The following is a 23,573-nucleotide window of genomic DNA, read 5'->3' on the forward strand; positions in this document are numbered from 1 at the left end:
TTTGTTATTTTCTTTATTTTGCATTTAGGGTTTGAAAAGCTTTGTGATGCTTTACATTTTGTGATTTGATTTGAATCAGGGAACATATTATAAAAATTCCCTTGTAAAAAATGGTATATTAAACATGCATGGAAATGAGACTCTTCATTATAAATAAAATGTTGCCTCTAGATTTGTTATACTGTGCTTATCTATATTTCAACAATGATCTTTATACAAAACATTATATCAGATCTTAAGTGTGATAGGAAAATAGTGTTGTTATAGAAAAATAATTAAGTGATTATCGTAAATTATTTTCCCATTGCAAAAGCATCATATCAATGATTTTATATGTGGAAATAATCCATTTTGAGAGTCTGTAAATGTGAAAGAGTTAGAAAAGCACACACTTAAAATTTTGAATGTTGGAGTTCTTGTCATGGCTCAGTGGAAATGAATTTGACTAGTATCCATGAAGAGGCAGATTTGATCGCTGGCCTCGTTCAGTGAGCTAAGCATCTGGCGTTAGTGGTGTAGGCCAGCGGCTACAGCTCCCATTCGACCCCTAGCCTGGGAACCTCCATATGCCATGGGTGGGGCCCTAAAAAGACAAAAAAAAATTGAATGTCAACTCCAAGCAATTAATATTGTGTGCCTAAAGCATGGTGTTGAAGTTCTTTCCTGTATCAGGATCAGAGTAAAGATAGCCCAGACTGCTCAGGGAGGTCTGCCATAGGCATTAGAGAAGACAGTGGCAGCCTGACACATATTTGCTGTGTGTGAAGATGGAAGAACAAAATTCTGTCTTAAAAAGAAAAATTCTGAGTAGTTCCTTCTATTAAAGAAGTGATACATCTTACTCATCTCTGCTGTCAAACTATTTAGCATGGGAATTGTACATGATGTGCTCATATGTTGAATAACTGAATAAAAGTAAGTAAAAGGAAAAATCACTCTTTTAAAAATAAACATGAATTTTAAATAATGTTACAAATATTTTAAAAGTTCATTTTGAGATTAAGAAAAATGTCAACATATATGATTAAGAAATGACTTTGAACCTCCTTGTGGGTTTCCTAATAATCTTTCCTCAGCTGCAAAGGTAACATTACTATGAAGTTTATGTTTGTGACTCTTTTGCTTTTGCTCATAATTGTTTTGCACATATGTGCATGTCTTGTGTACTAGTTTATAAATGATTGAAGTCTGTATAAATGCTATAATGTATATCTTCTTCAATAACTTGCTTTTCCACTGAATACCATTTTTTGTGATATTCATTCACATTGATATATCTAGGTGTAATTCAGTTATTTTCACCACTGCTCAGTACACCTGTGTATATGCCACAAAATATATCTATACACTTCCCATTGAAGAAGACTTTCATATGTTCCAGATTTGCTGTTACTTCATATAGTGCTATGAACAATCTGTATATAACACATCTTGCACAGCTATAAAAATTTTTCTAGGACATATGTTCAAGATAAGAATTTTTGAGTCATAGACAAACTCATCCTCAGTTTTACTAAAGGAATGCCAAATTGTTTTCCAAAGTGTTGTACCAAGTTTTACAAACACACATTATAAGAACTCTTGATGTGCCACATCCTGGAAATAGTATGTTGTGATTTTAATTTGACTTTATCTAATTATCATTGAGGTGATGCATCTTTTCATGTGTTTATTGTTTGTCCTTTTTTATTTTTTGTAGAATATTTGGTCAGAATTTTTGCCTTTATTTTATTGAATTTCTTATTGATTTTTATAGGTTTTTTTTATTGATTATAATAACTTACTTTTCATTCTTTGCATGAACCCTTTGGTTTCTATCATTTTAGCAAATATTTTTCCCAGTTTATAGCTTATTTTAACTTTTTATTGGTACTCATAAATATGCATAAGCATTGAAGTTTATTAAAAGAAAATGGATCATTTTTTGTGTTTTCATTCATTGCATATTAAGTAATGTACGTACTGCTAAATGTTGTGGGTACCAGGGTTATAGCTTTGAACAAAGCACATTAAAAGTCTCTGCTGCAATAGGACATGGTATATAGAGTGAGTGTGTGTATTGGGAGTAGTGGTAATGAATAAAGTAAACAGTGTGTTAGGTATGTGATAGGTGAAAAACAAATCAATAAAGGAGAGTTATGGCTGTAGGGATAACGGGGTGTCATTTTAGACAGAATCACTAGGGAAGGTTATCCTGAGAAAGTGATATTTGAGTAAATACTACAAAAGGTGAATGATTAAGCCACGTAGATATCTTATGGAAGAGTGTCTCATTCAGAGGAAAGAGCAAGCATAAGTTTCCTTAGGGAGGAATGTGCTCTTCTTGTAAAAAGCTGGATTAAGTTACATTAGATAGAAAGAAAGATCAAGTGGTAGTCGGGGGTTGTCAGGTTTTGTAGGACACTGAAGACGATGTTAAGGCCTTTTCCTTTTATCCTAACATAGCAAATTATTGGAGGGTTTTGAGCAGAAGAGAGACAAGATCAGACTAGACTAATACTTTAATATAGCTACCTTGGCTTTCATGTTAAATATAGGTAAAGAGGGGCAATGATGAAAACAGGGGGGCCAGTTAGAAAACTTTTATAGTGATCCAGAGGAGAAAAGATGGGAGTTTAGACAAGGGTGGTAGCTCTGGACTAGTGTTCAGATTCCCAATATATTTTAAGGCCAACTGATAGGATTTGCAGATCAGGTATTGGCTATCTATCTATCTATCTATCTATCTATCTATCTATCTATCTAAAAGATACCAAGATTTTGGCCTAAGGAAGTTACCATTTACTAAGATGAAGACCAGAGGGGAGGTTGTTTGGAATGCAGAAAGCATGAGGAGTTTACTTTTGGACTACTTTAATTTGCAGTGTCTATTCAATGTAGAAATGGCAACATTCAATAAGCATTTGCATGTGCATGTCTGGAACAGGGCAGACATATAAACAGAATTAATAAGCATTTTCATATGCATATCTTGATCAGGGAAGACATATAAAATTGAAGTCATCAGCACGTGTGAAATGATGAAAGTGCATACTAGAAGAGAGGTTTGAGAAGCAAAATAGAGGACATACCAATGTTTAGAAGTCAATCAGATAATGAATACCTAGAAAAAATATATGGTGTATTGGAAGCCGAGTAAAAATTGTCAAGGAAGAGTGAGTGGTCAATGCTGCTTGGGCATCAAATCAGATATGCGCTAAGAATTTTCTGCTAAATCAACATCTGCTTTCAGAAATACTAATAATTTAGGTCTTAAAGATAATATTCAGATATTTTCTTCCAAAATGTTCCATTCTTTAAATACATTTAAATCTATAACTTGCTCTGACCAGTTTTTTGTATGAGGTTAGCCTCTGCAATAGTCAGGTAATCCCACTGTTAGGACGACAACAAACAAAACCAAAAGAGTAATTTTACTGGTTTTACAAAATGAAGGTCATGAAACAACCCAATGCAGCTCAGCTGGGGCTCTCATCTAGCCAGTGATTCAGACATTTAGAGTTCCTTTATTATGTGACTATACCAATTCAACTTTGTTTTCACAAGATATGGGCATGGACAATGAGAAGAGAAAACTTAACACAAATCATATAATTATTGTAATTGTGTGTTTCAATAAAACTTAGTGGTATTGCTTTATGTTGCTAGAATGTTGTTGAAAAAACTTACACCTATAACTAAAAGTTTCTGAAGCCATTACACGTCGGAATCAATATTAGAGTAAGAATTTATCCTTATATAATAATTATTAAATTGACATGTTTTTAATAGCATAAGATAAAATACATATCGTAAGCATTTGTTAAATGAAATTTAAAGATGAAATATTTCTAATTTTGGATGAAAAATCAGTGTTTCAATTTCATTTGAATTATTTCCACAAAAGTGAAAATGATATGTAATTTATCCAACACATTATGTTTATATTTTAACATAAAATTTTATTATACATAATATAATATTTCCCCAATATAACTAAATATAATTAAATTGTATTTAAATATAATTAAATATTATTTAATTACTAATAAATTTCTCTTTAAGTTATTGAGAAATATGACTGCCCTTTAAAAATGCCCTTCAAAATGAAGTGATCTAGGTAGGAAGGTTTTATTCTAAAATAAAAAATAAATTCAGAACTAATATAGCATTAATATTTTATATTTGGCTTTAATATTGCACCAGAAGCAAATTAGAATACAAGCGCAGATTCACGTTTTGAATATTAATTGTTGAAGCTTTTTAGATCTTTTTCAGGAATTTGTTAAATCTTAAGTAACTCATTAACATATAAAAGGTAGAAAAGGTCTACTGGAAGCCAATATTTTATTAGGTCAGTATAAGAAGAAATAGATGTTTCAAAATTAATATCAATAAGGATTTCTGCTTAGCTCACAAGAGGAAAAAGACATCTTGGTTTTAGGTGAATCTTAGAATTATGCTTTCATATTGGAAAAACATTTTGGCTTTTATATGAATAGTTTTGGCAGTAGGCAAGGGGGCCACATATTTGCATAATAAATAAAGTGAAAAAACTTATTTTTTATAGAAATAAAAATGTTTTAAAGAAATAGTTAAGATTTTTGTGTGCTTTCCATGCATATCTTCTGGCACTATTTAGTATGACATGACTACATTAATAAATACCTTAAGTATGAGACATGTCAGAAGTATAATTCTAATAGTAAAGAGGCTTAAATGAGCATTCTTTTAAAAATGATGGGGCAAGGTAGGCATTACTTTTTTCATAATCTGAATGTCATATTTTGAAATGTAATATTTAATATCTGATTTGTTAGCTGAGACATGTACTCACGTGTGCACATAAGCAGACTTTCTGTTTGGACAACATCATATGGTACAAGGGTAAATATTTTGAATTCAGACAGGCCTGAGTTGAACTGAGATTCCATTTGTCTTAACTGTAATACTGGTCTAATTGTAAAATTTTTTTCAAAGCAAAAATTCTTTAGCTACGAAATGGAGATAGATAGTAATATCTATCCAATAGAATTGTTGTCAGGAGTAAATAAAGTATATAATATGCTTGGTTTAGGCTTGGATAATATAAATCATGTTACCTATTGTGGTAAATTCAGAGAAGCCTCCTTTTCAGCTTTCAGAAAGCAAATTCTTAAAATACAAAATTGCATATGAATTGTATTGCTTCACTGGCATAAATTAACTTCAGCATGTCAGATTTGTGTAATACTACTGTCAAGTAAGTTTTGAGGGCTCTAGATTTAAGATTTTATTTTAGCAGCATTTAAAATGAATATTTTATTGTTTCCAAGTATATTATGCATATACTTGCATTCTCTAACATACATAGGTCAAAATATATAATTGTGCATCTGTGTACATTTACACAAATACTTGTGCTTTGTTCCTCTAGTATAGCTACAATAAAGACAGCCATATGGTTGGTATATTTGTGCCATATATATGTGCATATTCTATATATCATGACCACACATAACTAAAAATATTAAATTGGTTAGAATTTATATACAGTAATGACTTTAATCTTGTTAACAGTAATCACCTCAGGAGTTCACCACTGCTTAAAATACCCCTGGAGTCATTCTTTGATTTTTTGTGCACATTTGGAAACTTAAAGCCAGGAAACTTACATTTGTCAGAATATGCCTTAAAATGAATAAAATAATTGCAGGGTATCATAAAAAAATATGAGGCATGCTCTGTCTTTCATATTTCTAACCATGGCTTCTGGAGGTTTAAGGATGAATTCTGGTAGGAAAACATGAGAAATCAGAAAGTTCTTACTTGTCTAGTACTATGATGATATGACATCATGTACATATGGGGAACAGCATATATTATAGGGACTTTATCCTTAGCAGTGTTGTTTCTCATTATCCCAAGACATCCATTTTAATGTGCTCTTATATATCCACATCCACATTAATTCACATAAGTAGATACCTGAAAATACTACAGATTTTCTATTTGCTCCTCTGAAGACAAATTAAATGTTATTTAAAATATGTGTAACATTTAAAATTCTCTTCTATCATTGACTTAAAATATAAACCAAGGCCAAGATCATGAATTGTATGCGTGAATAAGCACATGATTGCCTACAGGAAAATGTAGGAAAAGATAGAAACATATCTGAGAATTTCCTCTGTAAACAATGAAACTTAGCTTTAGGGGAAAAAGAGCATTCACCCTCTTCTAAATAAAGGGAATCTTGAGAAATTTGTGATTGCTTTCAGGATGATATTTACTGATTGTTCGATTCCCAATTGCAGTATAGATATCCCGTCTATGGTACTTAGGCATCTTGTCTTTTCTTAACTTAGAATTTTTGTACTGAGGTAATTCCTGTTCATTTGTTGGAACACAGAATTCTGTGTGCTGTGTAGATAGTTTTTGCTCTTCTGTGCATTACGGCATTCCCCTGCCCTACCCATAGAAAACTCTAAATACAAATTTTTGAATGAATTTTGAGTAGATTTTAAACACACTCATATGTAGAGTTGAAGTGTATTGTTTCTCTGGTCTATCTCTGCAATGACAGATACTTCCATCCTCCAATCTAGAATTTTCCAAATACTCCAGAATTGTACTTTCTTAACATATGGTCACAACTAGTAAAGCTGGAAGAATCTAATAAAACACTTCAAAAATAAGTGGTTGATTGGGAAACTAAATTTGGGGATAAAAATCCAAACTTTGGAAAGGAAAAGTGACTATGAAAAGGGGATATCTTCTAGTGAATGGGAATTGTTACATCTGGATGAAAACACACAAATTATTTTTTACCTCAGAATGATTTATGTATATATCAAAGGCCACAAAAGGAGACATATTAGTGAAGGAAAAGAGAGCTATACTAACATAAAATTTTTAAATCATTCAGATTTTTCCTGTTCACCTTTTCCAAAAAAAGATGCTATTTTTCTCTTACAGAATATTTAGAAATTGTAATGGTTTGAATATTTTACCCTTCTTCTGGTCCTTTGCATTTTCCAAATTAATAGATTTTATTCATCCTTCTCCTACTGCCCATCAACAATAACAACAACAGAGACCTGAAATAATATAATTCTCAGGAGACGTGTTAAAATGGCTTTACAATAAAATCAGAGATCAAGGGAAATATAATGAAAATGCATACTAGATTTTCTGGAGTGCTGTCTGAGTGAAAGAGTCACAGGTAATTTCATAGAAGAGCTCTCCAAACAAAAATGATCAGAATAGAGATAATGGACAAAATGAACAAATATTTCTTAAAGAAGGAACTTTTGACTTTCCAGATGTTGATGGAAATGAAAAAGTTATATCCACAAGAAGAAAATGATAATTGGTAAACATTGTGAAAAGATACATACATGAAAGAGGAAGGGTGGTAATATCAGGTCAAGTGGAAATGTCCAAATTTGACAGTGAAAGCAAGTAAGAAAATATATTGGTTCAAAGAATCTAGACAGAATAAGAGACAGACCTTTATGAAAGAATAAGCTAAATGAATGTTTTTCAAACATGGCTTATCTTCACATTCATATGAGGAGATATTTAAAATGGCATTCACCCACTGGCCTTAAACTTCTGGATTTAAATGGTTGGGATTAGGTTCTAGAATTGTTAGATTTAACCAGCTTTAGTTTTAGATAATTTAAATACTTGACTAGCTATAAGTCACAAAATTGATCAGCAAAGAGTCAATGATACCATGGGGACTTTCAAATACCTGTAAAGTAGTGAAAGAAAATATTGATTTTTTTCCCCTTTCTAACAACTTCCTGTATCAGGAGACAAAGGAAAAAAATCATAAGAACTGATAATACAGATATAAATGAATTAATATAAAGAATTTGTTTTATGAAATGACAGTCATGAGACTTTGAAAGAAATATCACATCATATGTGGTTATTTGTGCGGTTCCAAGTGGTATTCTCAAGACCTATTATAAACGAATATATGAATTTTGGAATATCGTTCTACAAATGATTCTCAAAATGGTGGTTGGACCATACAATTATTAATGATGTTGGTGAAAAAACCACAGGGAATTTCCCATAAAGACCAAAGTGCTTTTTATAGGGTCCTTTCATAAGCATGGATTAAAAATAAAAATATACAAAAAACCCAAGAAAGGAAAATTAGAGAATATGAGAAAATGTTAGCAAGTGTATGTCAGAACAGAAATCAGAAGACAGATCATCAAAACATATTATTATTTTCAAACCCTTAAAGAAAACAAAGCTGTTTAGTTATACAGTGAGAAAGATTGTGAAAATTCTTCTCCTAGAACCAAATACTACAATAATAAACAGCAAAAGAGGGAAAGATTACCTTCTTAACTTCAATTTTGTTTCTATTTTTTTCTGTCAGGGAGAATAATCTTCATGTTGGAAGAGTGAAACTAAAATAGTCAAGAGAAATATAATTCAAAATGGTTGAAGAGATAGGAAAAGAAAAAGTGTAACAAATCGCTAAAGATTTAACTTTTTGGCTTAGGAAGTATCTAATTTAGGGCACTAAGTAATTTTGAAGATCAATGCCAGTAATCTTTGGGGAGTTATTGATAATAGGCTAGCTGCCATGAGAATAAAGAAAGGAAAATATCCCAAGTTTCTGAAAAGGTTAGGCAGTGTCTTAAAACTATAGACCAGGGATCTTGACATTTATGCTCAGTAAAATATTTGAAGGGAATACTAAATGGAAGGATGGTTTTTGAGTACTGGGAAAGGTCATGATTAGCAGCAGTCAGCATATGTTCACAAAGAATGAGATACGGTGTTCCAGAGTACTGATATAAAAATAAACTCTCTGGATTAACGAAGTATTTTTGTCATTCTTTTGTGCAAGATAGAATCATGTGAAATGGATAATGATGGTGACAGGCAGACATACCACTAGTTAAATGACCAATCTAACAAACAGCAATTACTAATTACTAACTTAATTAGTGATTAAAGTAATATCATCTTGAAGATATACAATACTACCTTCAGTTTCTTTTTTTCTTTTTTCTTTTTTGGCCAGCTCACAGCATATGGAGTTCCCAGGCCGGGGATCAGATCCAAGCTGTAGTTGTCACCTAAGCCACAGGAGCAGCAATACCACCGAATCCTTAACCCACTGTGTTCCAATGCGGAAGGAACCTGCATCCCAGAGCTTCCAAGACACTGCCAATCCCATAGTGCCACAGCAGGAACTCCACTACCTTCACTTTTTAAAGCATTTTTTGCCAATAACATGAAGGATATGCTAGGTGACTGCAATGGTAGCTGTTTCAAATTTCATGTCGCAAATCCAAAGTAAAAAAGATTTTATACACTTTTCAGTGTGACACTGAAGTAGCAGTAAACCAAGAACAAACGGCATTTACAAGATCAAAAAAGAGCTGCTCCTCAGGTAGAGAGTTGCAGCAAAGGAAGATGTAGGATCTCTTCAAAGTCTAGGAAAGAGTTTCAAATCTACAGACTTAGGGAGGACCCAACTGATGCACCAATGGAAAGTGTTCAAAGTGGTCAAACAGTTTAAGATCAAATACTAGGCAGGAAATAAATCACAAGAGAAGATATTTCAGCTTGAAACATTCTTTTTTTTTTAATTTATTTTTTATTGTTATTTCCCCCAACACAGTTTTTTTTTTCCCACTATACAGCATGGGGACCCAGTTACACATACATGTATACATTATTTTTCTCCCATTGTTGTGCTGTGTTGTAAATATCTAGACATAGTTTTCAGTGCTGCACAGCAGGATCTCATTGTAAATCCATTCCACGAGCAGTAGTTTGCATCCGTTGACCCCAAGCTCCCAGTTCTTCCACTCCCTCCCCCAGGCAACCACAAGTCTATTCTCCAAGTCCATGATTTTCTTTTCTGTGGAAAGGTTCATTTTTGCTGTATATTAGATACCAGATATGAGTGCTATAATATGGTATTTGTCTTTCTCTTTCTGACTTATTTCACTCAGTATGAGTCTCTAGTTCCATCCATGTTGCTGCAAATGGCATTATTTCATTCTTTTTTTTTTTCTCAAGATAGTTGGAAAAAAGGACCAGAATATCATTGTAACCAAGGAAATCAAATTGGAGATAGGAGTAAGTGTAACAGTGGACAGAACCAACGCAAAATTCCAAAAAGTGTTAATGTCATGAGTCAGAACATGATTATAAAAATAATTCCACTAAATCTGAGTAATTTTAAAGTACCATGGGCTTTAAGACTTTGCAGAACTAGAATTTATATATATATGTTGTTTATTGTGGTAAGAAGCACACAATATAAAATTTACCACCTTAACATTTTAAAATATTCAGTTTAGTAGGGTTAACTGTATTCACATTGTTGTTAAACAGATCCCCCAAAATGTTTCATCTTGCAATCTAAAACTTTATATCTATTAAGCAATTTACCTTTTCTCTCATCCCAGCCCCTGGTAGTCACCATTCTACTTTATGTTTCTATGGATTTGACTTCTCATGAAAGTGGAGTATTACAGTCTTTGTCATTTTATGAGGGGCACATTTCACTTAGCATAATCTTGAAGGTTCATCATGTGGTAGCACGTGATAGGATTTTATTTCTTTTTTGAAGTGAATAATATTCCATTCTATGTATGGGTCACATTTTGTTCATTCATTCATATATTGATGGACATTTGGGCTGCTTCTAACTTTTGGCTATTGTAAATAATATTGCCATGAGCAGAGGCATAAAAACATCTTTTTGAGACACTATTTCAATTATTTTCACTATATACCCAGAAGTGGGATTACTCGATCATACAGTATCTCAATTTTATTTTTTTTTTTAAAAACTTAAAAACATTTCTATAGCAGTTGCAACATTTACAATCTAACCATCAATGCACAAGGATTCCAAATGCTCCATGTCCTCACCAACACTTGTTATTTTCTTTCTTTTTAATGTAGCTATCCTAAGAAGTGTGAGGTGATATTTCAATGTGAATTTGAATTGTATTTCTCTGAAGATTAGTGATGTTGAGCATTTTTTTCAAATCCCTGTTGTCTATTTGTATATCACCTTTTGAAAAATGTCTCAAGTCCTTCACCCACTATTTAATCAGATTATTTGATTTTTTTGTTGTTGCTGGATTGTAAGAGTTCTTAATATATTCAGGATATTGACCAGATACATAATTTTATCAGATACATCACTTGCAAATTTTTTCTTCTATCTCATAGTTTGTCTTTTCACTCTGCTGACTTATGTTCTTTGATGTTGTAGAAGCTTTTTCATTGGATACACCACATGTGTACTTTTGCTTTTGTTTCCTATGGTTTTGGTGCATATCCAAGAAATCATTACCAAGTCCAGTGCCATTAAGATTTTATGCTGTGTATTCTTCCAGAGTCTTATTATTTTAGATCATACATTTAGGTCTTTAATCTGGCTTTGATTATTTTCAAATATAACATAAGTTAAGAATTCAACTTTATTCTTTTTTATGTGGATATATAGTTTTCCAAACACCATTTATTGAAGTGACACTCCTTTACTCATGAGTGGTCTTGGTACCCTAGTTGAAGATCATTTTACAAAATATGCAGGAATTTATTTCTGGGATTTCCATTCTATTCCATTGGTCTGCTTGTCTGCTTTATGAAACTACCACACTATTTTGATTATTAAAGCTTTAGTCAGGGTTCCCCAGAGAGACAGAGCCAAAATTATATGTGTGTGTGTTATATATATTTTTAGTTTATTATAAGGGATTGGCTCATATTAGTATGGAGGCTGAGACATTCCCAAGTTTTCAGTCAGCAAGCTGGAGACCCCACAATGCTGATGTGTAGTTCTAGTCCTAGTCTGAAGGCTTGAGAAACAGGAGAGCTGATGTTGTAAATCCAGTCAAAAAGCCAGGAAGGTTGAGATCCAAGACAAGCCAATGTTTCAGTCTGAGTGTAAAGGCCAGAAAAGACTGAGATTCCCAGCTCAAGTTGTCAGGCAGGAGGAGTCCTCTTTTATTCAGTCTTTTGGTTCTATTCAATTCTTCAACGGATGGGATGATGCCCACCCATACTTGTGAAGGCAATCTGCTTTAATCAATGTACTGATTCAAATGTTAATCTCATACAGAAACATCCAAAGACACCTCCAGAATAATGTTTGGTCAAATGTCTGTTCATCATGTGGCCCGGTCAGGCCACAAAAAAATTAACCAATGTACTGATAACCATAACAGTAGGCAGCTTTGTGATATGGTTGGAATTTACGCAGTTCAGGTCCTCTAACTTTGTTCCTTTTGAAATTATTTTGGTAATTCAAAGTGACTTGAGATTCTAAGTGAATTTTAGGATGAATTCTTCTATTTCTGAAAAAAATACTGTAGGAATATTGATAGATATTTCATTGAGTTTCTAGATTGCTTTGAGTAGTACTGCCATCTTAACAACATTGTCTTCTAAATCATGAACATAGATGTGTTTCCACTTATTTGTATTTTTCATTCCTTTCAACAACATTGTATAGTTGTCAATGTACAAGTCTTTCACCTCCCTGGTTAGGTTTATTCCTAAAAATTGTATTCTTTTTGATGCTATCATAAATGGAATTGTTTTCTTAATTTTCTTTTTGAATTATTCATTTAGAATGTATAGAAAAGCAACTTTTTTCCTTCTATGTGTGTGTGTGTATATATGTATGTGCGTGTGTGTGTGTGTTAATTTTGTATTTTGCAACTTTGCTGAATTTATTACTCAACATTATCTTTGTGGAATCTTTAGGGTTTTCTGCATATAAAATCATATTTATGAAGAGAAGATTTTACTTCTTCCTTTCCAATTTGGGTACCTTTTATTTCCTTTTCTTGCCTAATTGCTCTGGCTAAAACTTCTGATACTATGTTAAATAGAAGCAGTAAAAACAATTTTTTTGCCTTGTTCCTAATCTTAGAGAAAAAACTTCCACTTTTTTACTATTGAATAGGATGTTGTCTGTGGGCTTTTCGTAAATGACCTTTATTGTTTCGAGGTGGTTTCCTTCTGTTCATAGTTTGTTGAGGGTTTTATCATGAAAGAGTATTAATCTTCTCAAATGTTTTCCCTTCATCAGTTGAGATAACTATATTTTTTGTTCCTTATCCTGTTAAGGTATTGTACTACACTGATAATTTTTACTTGTTGAACCATCTTTACATTCCAGGATTAAATCCCATTTGGTTAGGGTATATAATCCCTTTTTTTTTTTTGTCTTTTCATCCTTTTAGGGCCGCACCCAAGGCATATGCAGGTTCCCAGGCTAGGGGTCTAATCAGAGCTGTAGTCACCGGCCTACACTAGAGCCCAGCAACACCAGATCTGAGCCACATCTGCAACCTACACCACAGCTCACAGCAACACTGGATCCTGAACCCACTAAGTGAGGCCAGGGATCGAACCTTCAACCTCATGGTTCCTAGTTGGATTTGTTTCTGCTGTGCCACAATGGGAACTCCTATAATCCTTATAATGTGCTTTTGAAATCAGTTTGCTACTATTTTGTTGAACATTTTACTGTCAGTATTCATTAGTAATATTAGCCCGTAATTTTCTTTTCTCATTGCTGTTTTTGTGTTGCTTTTGTATAAAGGTAATGGTGGCCTTATAGAATGAGCTTGAAAGTATTCCTTCCTCTCTAATTTTTTGGAAGAATGTCAGAAAAATTGGTGCTAATTCTTCTTTAAGTATCTGGTAGAATACTTCATTGAGGCCATCTAGTCCCAGGCTTTTCTTTGTTGGGAGATTTTTGTTACTACTTCACTCACCTTACTTACTATAGAAGTAAGTTCAGCCTTTCTATTTGCATATAATTCAATTCTGGTGGGCTGTGTGTTCTATGGGTTTTTCCATTTCTTCTAGGTTATTTAATTTGTTGGCATACAGTTGTTTCACAAGGTTCACTTATAATCTTTTTTATTTCTATGACATATATAATGATTTTTTTTATATTTCTGATTTTAACTATTTCAGTTTTCTCTTTTTTCTTAGACTAAGGGTTTGCCAATTTTACTGATCTTTTCAAAAGATCAACTTTTTCAAAAAACCAACTCTTAGATTCTTGATCTTTTTTATATTTTTCTTTTGTCTTTTCTATGGCCACACTCACGGCATATGGAGGTTCCCAGGCTAGGGGTCTAATTGGAGCTGTAGACACTGGCCTACGCCAGAGCCAAGCAACATAGGATCCGAGCTGCGTCTGTGACCTACACCACAGCTCACGGCAATGCCAGATCCTTAACTCACTGAGCAAGGCCAGGGATCGAATGCACAACCTCATGGTTCCTAGTTGGATTCATTAACCACTGCGCCACAACGGGAACTTTTTTTATATATTTATTTTTTTCTATTCTTTATTCTATTTATTCTTCTCTGATATTTATTATTTCCTTGCTTCTGCTGCTTTTGGATTTTTGTTCATCTTTTTCTAATTTCTTAAGGTATAAGGTTGAGTTATTGATTTACTAATCTTAAAAATATATGTTTCATAGCTATAAACTTCCTTCTTAGAACTGATTTTGCTGCATCCCATGTTTAGGCATATTGTCTTTTCATTTTAATTTGTTTCAGGGTATTTTCTAATTTCCTTGTGACTTCTTTGATGAACTATTTATTTAATGATATACTTTTTAGTTTCCACACATATGTGGACTCTTCAGTTTTTCTTATGCTATTGATTTTAGTTTCATTACATTTTGACTAAAAGTTCCCATCATGGCTCAGTGGAAACGAATCTGACTAGTATCCAAAAGTATACAAGTTCAATCCCCAGCCTCCTTCAGTGGGTTAAGGATCCAGCTTTGCCATGAGCTGTGGTATAGGTTGCAGATGTGGCTCAGATCTGGTGTTGCTGTGCCTGTGGCATAGGCCAGCGGCTACTGCTCTGATTCAACCCCTAGCCTTGGAACCTCCATATGCCGCAGGTGTAGCCCTAAAATAAAAGACAACAAACAAACCAACAAAAAACAATTTTGATTGGAAAAAATACTTTGTATGATTTCAGCCTTTGTGAATTTTTTAGATTTGTTTTGTGGCCTGCAAAGTGGTCTATCATGAGTAATAGTGCATTTGCACCTGCAAAGAATGCATATTCTATTGTTTTTTTATGGAATATTCTGTATACATCTCTTGGGTCCAATTGGTCTACAGTATCATTCAAGTTCTCTCTTCTTATTGATCTTTTGTCTGATTGTTCTGTCCATTATCGAAAGTAGAATACTGACGCTTCTTGCTATTATGGTATTGCTGCCTGTTTCTCCCTTCACTTCTGTCAAAATTTACTTTGTATATTAGGAGATCTGAGGTTTGGTGCATAAAACTTACTGTAATAACTTCCTATTGAAGTGGTCTTTTATCTTTATATAAGTGGCTTTCTTTGTTTCTTATAACAATTTTTCTGATTTGATGTGGTATGAGGGGTTTCCTCATAGTTGCTTTCCCCCATGCTATGTAGGGAGAAGGGTTATAGGTTGGTATGACAAATGCTATGAATTTTCTGGAGTTCCCATTGTGGTTCAGTGGTTAATGAATCCAACTAGGAACCAAGAGGTTGTGGGTTTGATCTCTGGTCTCACTCAGTGGATTAAGGATCCAGCGTTGCCCTGAGCTGTGGTGTACGTCACAGATGCGGCTCAGATCCCACATTGCTATGGCTGTGGCATAGGCCAGCAGCTGTAGCTCTGATTAGACCCCTAGCCCGGGAACATCCATATACTGCAAGTATGGCTCTAAAAAGACAAAAACAAAAACAAACAAACAAAAAGCTAGGAATTTTCCTACTTCTTTGGTTGGAATCCTTTCTTGATGTTATAATGGCTTGGATGCTGTAGCTTCTTACTTCATTGCTAAAGTTCTCACAGAAGTGTTTTGGTTCGTATATTGTTGAAAATTCCATCTTTCTGTGGAGGAAGGATAGTCTACAGCTTCTAGTTTGCAATCTTAATGAATGTGATTCAAGAGTTAGACTTCTGAAAATCCTTCATCAAGAACAAAGGCAGTAGTAAGACAGCCTTTTTAAAGCTACTCTAGTTAAATCTTATCTGAAATGTTTTATCAATTTCTGGAAATTACATATTAAGATGTACATAGACTAACTGGACCATATCTAATGTAACGAACCCAGAACTTGAATCCAGGACTCACAATTACATCATATCAAAGCTGAGAAAATGAGCCTAGAATACTGATAGGAATCAGAAAGTAATGGCTTATGAGATCATGTTTGATAATCTTCATTTTTGAACATTTGTGCTTAGCATATAGTAGGGGATCAACAATTATTAGTCACCTTCAAAATCATTACTTTATTCAACTTAGTAAGACATAGTGTTACTTTCAACAGGTGGGATACTGTGTCTATACCCACTCTTATCAATCAGTATTTACATATAAGTTGATATGACTACCTGATTTTATATTTAAGGATATCAAAAAGGTCAAAAGTAAGCATATCGCCTATTTTTACCTAATAAATGAAAGAAGGCCTAAGATTTTGAAATCAGATAACATGTTTTTAAACTAATTTTATCCTGGTAAATAGCCCAAATCACATATTCTAGGCTCATTTTTTTAACTTAAAAAAATAGAATTGTTTATGTATGTGGTATGAAATTGAGAAATTAAGGTTGAATTAAATTATATTTCTACCACAGAAAAGGGTAAATACTATGAATCAGAACTTTTTATCCTGAAGAATTTGAAACAGCACATCACTGAATATGTGTCTTAGAAATGATGGTGATAAGAGATTGTTTGTTTGTTTATTAGATTTAAATAACTTCTAGAACCCTAGATATTTTATGAGGAAACTTTCTAAGGAATGTTTCCTTTAGGCATATTCAATTTCACTATGAAGAATATAGATAAATAAGATCTCAGTAGCCAATAATATCTAACTTTTTTATTATGAATTGTAGTTGCAACTATAATAAATAAAATAGAGCTGCCACTCTATTCAAGGCACTCAATTTACCTCTGATCATTTTATTTTGCATTCATTTTTATTTATTTATTTATCCTATTAATTCAATAAATATTTTTAAAAGGCAAGTAACTGAGGCTATTTTTACTCTCTCATAATGCTTACTATTCATTGGTAAAAAACATATTAAGCAATTCTCTCGGTACCCTCATTAATTAGGTGCTATCATGCCATTCTACAAATGAGGAAACTGAGGCTAGTAATTTGAATAAGAGCTCATTAATAGTTAATGGCAGAATTTAGATACAAATTCAGACATATCTGACTCCCAAGCCTAAGCTCTTACAATCATAAATTATTTTTGAAACAGTTTACTGCAGCTTTCAATCAATTGCCATTTTTTTCCAATGAAGGAAACTGTTTGGGGTAGATAAGGTGACAGATTAAACATATTTTAGACTGATTAATAGATATAAAGACAATGGTGATTTTAAGATTAAAATATTAGTTAAATCCATATTCCAATAATCATACATTTTAGTTTTAAACACAGACCTCATAAATTTCATTGAATTGCCTTTATTTTTGTCAGCTATTTGATCTGATTTTTGCTTTGGAAAAAAGAATGCTTTCTAATATAGTACAAAAGACTAAGTAACTATTTGGGTTATCTATCTAAGTGTGGCTGGGAAGAAATGTGATTTGATCTGCATCTTTGTCTAATGAAGCATAGCATCATAGCAATATGAGTGATGCTTCACTTTAATGGACAAATATGCACCAGATTCATGTTACAGTATTTGTATTTATATACATGGCAATAAAAAACTGAATAACCTTGGGCTGCTTATTTGCACTTTGGCTTTTTAATACTTTATTTGCAAAAACAGAGAATTGAATTAGATAATTTGTCTCCAGTTGACTTCCTAGAACTATTTGTTGATGTTCTTAATATGAACTTGATGTTTTGAGAAAAATCTTTACTCACCATTTATTAAGACACAATTTATTTACTTTTATATTTTAAACATAAGTACACATGACATAAATTCAGACTCAGTTAATACACTATAACAAAATAGAAAGAAACAAGGAGTTCCCACTGTGGCTCAGCAGAAACTCAACTACTATCCATGAGGTTGTGGGTTTGATCCCTGGCCACACTCACTGGGTTAAGGATCCAGCATGCACCATTTGGATCTGGTCTTGCTGTGGCTATGGCATAGGCCAGCAGCAGTAGCTCAGATTCCACCCCTAGCCCAGGAAATTCCATAAGCCACAGGAGTGGCCATAAAAAAAAAAAAAGAATCGATATTTTAATTGGCTTCCTGTGGGTATAAATGTCTGTTTCTTTTGGGGCATTTATTATGTTAAGGTATTTCAAAGATGAGTTAAGAGATCTTTTAGAGGCAGTGGAATCCCAGGTAGGAATCCATCTCACTGAAAGTTTTTTTTTTTTAAATTTTTTATTACTCAAATGAATTTATCACATCTGTAGTGGTATAATGATCATAACAATCTGATTTCACAGGATTTCCATCCCACAGCCCAGGCACATTCTCCCACCCCCAAACTGTCTCCTCGAGACCAAAAGTTTTTCAATGTCTGTGAGTCAGCATCTGTTCTGCAAAGAAGTTCAGTCTGTCCTGTTTTCAGATTCCACATGTCAGTGAAAGCATTGGATGTTGGTGTCTCATTGTAGGGCTGACTTCACTTAGCATGATAGTTTCTAGGTCCATCCATGTTGCAAAAAATGCTGGTATTTCGTTCTTTTTAATGGCTGAGTAATATCCCATTGTGTATTTGTCCCACTTCTTCTTGGTCCACTCCTCTGTCGATGGACATTTCCATGTCTTGGCTATTGTAAATAGTGCTGTAATGAACATCGGAGTACATGTGTCTTTGCGAGTCATGATTTTCTCTGGGTAGATGCCCAGGAGTGGGATTGCTGGATCAAATGGTAGTTGTATGTTTAGTTTTCTGAGGAATCTCCATACTGTTTTCCACAGTGGTTGCACCAATTTACATTCCCACCAACAGTGTACTAGTGTTCCTTTTTCTCCACACCCTCTGAGCACTTATTGTTTGTAGACTTTTGGATGATGGCCATTCTGGCTGGTGTAAGGTGGTACCTCAGAGTGGTTTTGATTTGCATTTCTCTAATGATGAGTGATGTTGAACATCTTTTCATGTGTTTCTTGGCCATCTGTATGTCTTCTTTGGAGAACTCTCTGTTTAGATCTTCTGCTCATTTTTTGATAGGCTTGTTTGTTTTTTTGGTATGGAGTTACAGAAGGTGTTTATAAATTATGGAGATTGATCCCTTGTCAGTCGATTCATTTGCAAAGATTTTCTCCCATTCTGTGGGTTGTCTTTTTGTGTTGTTTAGGGTTAACACAAAACACGTGGAGACTAAACAACATGCTACTAAACAACAAATGGATCACTGAAGAAATCAAAGAGGAAATTAAAAAATACCTGGCAGCAAATGACAATGAAGATACAACACTCCAAAACCTATGGGATGCAGCAAAAGCTGTTCTAAGAGGAAAGTTTATAGCAATACAAGCCCACCTCAGGAAACAAGAAAAAGCTCAAATAAACAAGCTAACTTTACATCTAAAGCAGCTTGAGAGAGAAGAACAGACAAGACCTAAAGTTAGTAGAAGGAAAGAAATCATAAAGACCAGAGCAGAAATCAATGAAATAGAAACAAAGAAAACCATAGAAAAGATCAATGAAATGAAAAGCTGGTTCTTTCAAAAGATCAACAAAATTGATAAACCCCTAGCCAGACTTATCAGAAAAAAAGAGAGAGGACTCAAATCAATAAAGTTAGAAATGAAAAAGGAGAAGTAATAATGGACTTCACAGAAATACAAAGGATCATAAGCCAGTACTATATGCAACTCTACACCAATAAAATGGAAAACCTAGAAGAAATGGACAAATTCTTAGAAAAGTACAATCTTCCTAGACTAAACCAAGATGAAATAGAAAAGATGAAGGACCAATCACAAGAACTGAAATTGAAACTGTGATTAAAAAACTTCCAACAAACAAAAGTCCAGGACCAGATGGCTCCACAGGCAAATTCTATCAAACATTTAGAGAAGAGCTAACACCTCTCCTTCTGAAGCTATTTCAAAAAATTGCAGAGGAAGGGATACTCCCAAACTCATTCTATGAGGCCACCATCATCCTGGTACCAAAACCAGACAAAGATTCCACAAAAAAAAAGAAAACTACAGGCCAATTCCACTGATGAACATTGATGCAAAAATCCTCAACAAAATACTAGCAAACCACATCCAACAATACATTAAAAGGATTGTACACCATGATCAAGTGGGATTTATCCCAGGGATGCAAGGGTTCTTCAATATCCGCAAATCCATCAGTGTGATACACCACATTAAAAAACTGAAGAATAAAAACCATATGATCCTCTCAATAGACGCGGAAAAAGCCTTAGACAAAAACCAACACCCATTTCTGAAAAAAAAACCCTTCAGAAAGTGGGCATAGAAGGAACCTTCCCCAACATCATAAAGGCCATATATGACAATCCCACAGTGGACATCATTCTCAATGGTGAAAAGCTGAAAGAATTCCCGCTGAGATCAGGAACAAGACAAGGATGTCCGCTCTCGCCACTACTCTTCAATATAGTTCTGGAAGTCTTAGCCACAGCAATCAGAGAAATAAAAGGAATCCAAATTGGAAAGGAAGAAGTAAAACTATGCCTATCTGCAGATGACATAATACTATACCTAGAGAATCCTAAAGACTCTACCAGAAAACTGTTAGAGCTCATCCATGAATTTGGCAAAGTCGCAGGATACAAAATCAATACACAGAAATTGACAGCATTTCTATATACTAACAATGAAAGAGCAGAAAGAGAAATTAGGGGAGCAATCCCATTTACCATCACATCCAAAAGAATAAAATACCTAGGAATAAACCTACCTAAAGAAACAAAAGACCCGTACTCTGAAAACTACAACCCACTGATGAAAGAAATCAAAGATGACACAGATAGATGGAAAGATATACCATGCTCGTGGATTGGAAGAGTTAATATTATCAAAATGACTCTACTACCCAAGGCAATCTACAGATTCAATGCAATCCCTATCAAATTACCAAGGACATTTTTCACAGAACTCGAACAAAATATTTTAAAGTTTGTTTGGAAGCACAAAATACCCAGAATAGCCAAAGACATCCTGAAAAAGAAAAATGGAGCTGGAGGAATCAGGCTCCTGGACTTCAGACTATACTACAAAGCAATAATCTTCAAAACCATATGGTCCTGGCACAAAGACAGAAATACAGATCCGTGGAACAGGATAGAAAGCCCAAAATTACACCCATGCACCTACAATCAACTAATGTATGACAAAGGAGGCAAGAATATACAATGGAGAAAAGACAGCCTGTTCAATAAGTGGTGTTGGGAAAACTGGGCAGCCATATGCAAAAGAAAGAATTTAGAACACTCCCTAAATAAAATAAAATAAAAATAAACTCAAAATGGATTAAAGACCTAGATATAAGACCAGACACTATAAAACTCACTGAAAGATTTTTAAGCTCTCTTTCAATTTGTGTAATCTTGTAAATCTCCCATCTCTTTGGATAAGAATTTCAAATTGCTTTCCTGAATAGGAAAGGAATATACTATTGGGACTTTTTTGGTAAGGGTGTAAATTAATAATTGCAACATGATTCATGTTATGTTTTCTCATAACAGAATGCTAAGTCAACAAACAATGCCTTTTTGAGAATTTTTCTTTCAAAGGAAACCTTAAAAGAACTACAGATATTCTGATTTTCTCTGTTATGCTTACAGTGGATAATGGAGCTTTTAATATTTCTCAAGACTCCTTTCCTTGTATTTACAGTAATTGTTACCATTTATTATGAGTTGTAGGATAGGTCAAAAATGTACATTTTCATTTCAAGAAGGTTGGAATATAGAATAGTTACTGAAAGGTGTGGATCAATGACTACTAGAAAACCATTGTTTAAAATAACACCTTTTATATTAATCAGTTCTTACTATAGTCAATTATTATCATGATGGAAAAGCCATGATTTTCTAATTTATTATGAATTTTTATTATTAGCTATATAATATATATATATATTCCTCAAGTTCTTTGCACTCTGAACTATAGCATATTATTGTTTGGTGTCCTAACTCATCTAATTCAAATAATAGTTTGTCCAGATAAATGCTTTAAAATATGCAATTATCTAATTAAGTGTTCATCAAAATTTGGAAAAAATATTTTATTTACATTTTCTAGTTAAAAACCTGGAGGCTTAAGTGATTTGTGCAAGATAAATATAACTACAAGAAGACATGCTTTCATAACTTAAATATACTGTTGCCAAATTTAACTTTAATTCATTGTTACCAAGTAAGTTATTCCATGAGTATTTAATGAGTCATATTTAACAAAAAGGATTTACAAAATACCTCCTTCTTGAAAATACACATTGTAGTGTAGGAGGAAGACAATAATCCAGTGAACAAACAAACTAGAACTTTTCAAAGGGTAATGAAAAATACTTAATAAAAGTTACAAGCTTTTGCTTGCAAGTGATGCTGGGAAAACTGGATAGCCACATGTAAATCAATGAAGCTGGAACACACCCTCACATCAAAATAAACTCAAAATGGCTTAAAGACTTAAATATAAGACAAGACACCACAGAACTTCTAGAAGAGAACATAGGCAAATCATTCTCTGATATCAACCTTACAAATGTTTTCTTAGGTCAAACTCCCAAGGCAACAGAAATAAAAGCAAAAATAAACCAATGGGACCTAATCAAACTGACAAACTTTTGCAAAGGAAACCATAAAAAAATAAAAGACAACCTATGGAATGGGAGAAAATAGTTTCAAAAAATGGAACTGAGAGGGCTTTAAAATATATAAGCAACTTACACAACTCAACAGCAAAAAAAACAACAACCCAATTGAAAAATGGCAAAAGGCCTGAATAGACATTTCTCCAAACAAGATATGCAGATGGCTGACAAACACATGAAGATATGCTCAATATCACAGATCACTGGAGAAATGCAAATCAAAACTACTATGAGGTGCCACCTCATAACTGTCAGAATGGCCATCATTAATAAGTTAACAAATAACAAATGCTGGAAAGGGTATGGAGAAAAGGGAACCCTCCTACACTGTTGATGGGAATGTAATTTGGTACAACTACTACGGAAAATAGTATGGAGGTACCTGAGAAAAGTAAATATAGAACGACCATATGACCCAGCAATCCCATGCTTGGGCATACACCCAGACAAAACTTTTCCCTAAAAGACACATGCACCTGTATGTTCATTGCAGCACTATTCACAGTAGTCAAGACATGAAAACAACCTAAATGTCCACTGACAGTTGAATGGATTAAGAAGTTGTGGTATACATACACAATAGAATACTATTCAGCCATAAAAAGGAACAAAATAGTGCCATTTGCAGCAACATGGATGGAACTAGAGACTCTCATACTAAACAAAGTAAGTCAGAAAATGAAAGACAAATACATATGATATCACTTTTATCTGGAATCTAATATATGGCACAAATGAAACTTTCCATGGAAAAGAAAATCATGGACTTGGAGAATAGACT

The sequence above is a fragment of the Phacochoerus africanus genome, chromosome 6 (assembly GCF_016906955.1).
Source record: "Phacochoerus africanus isolate WHEZ1 chromosome 6, ROS_Pafr_v1, whole genome shotgun sequence".
NCBI classification, from domain to species: domain Eukaryota; kingdom Metazoa; phylum Chordata; class Mammalia; order Artiodactyla; family Suidae; genus Phacochoerus; species Phacochoerus africanus.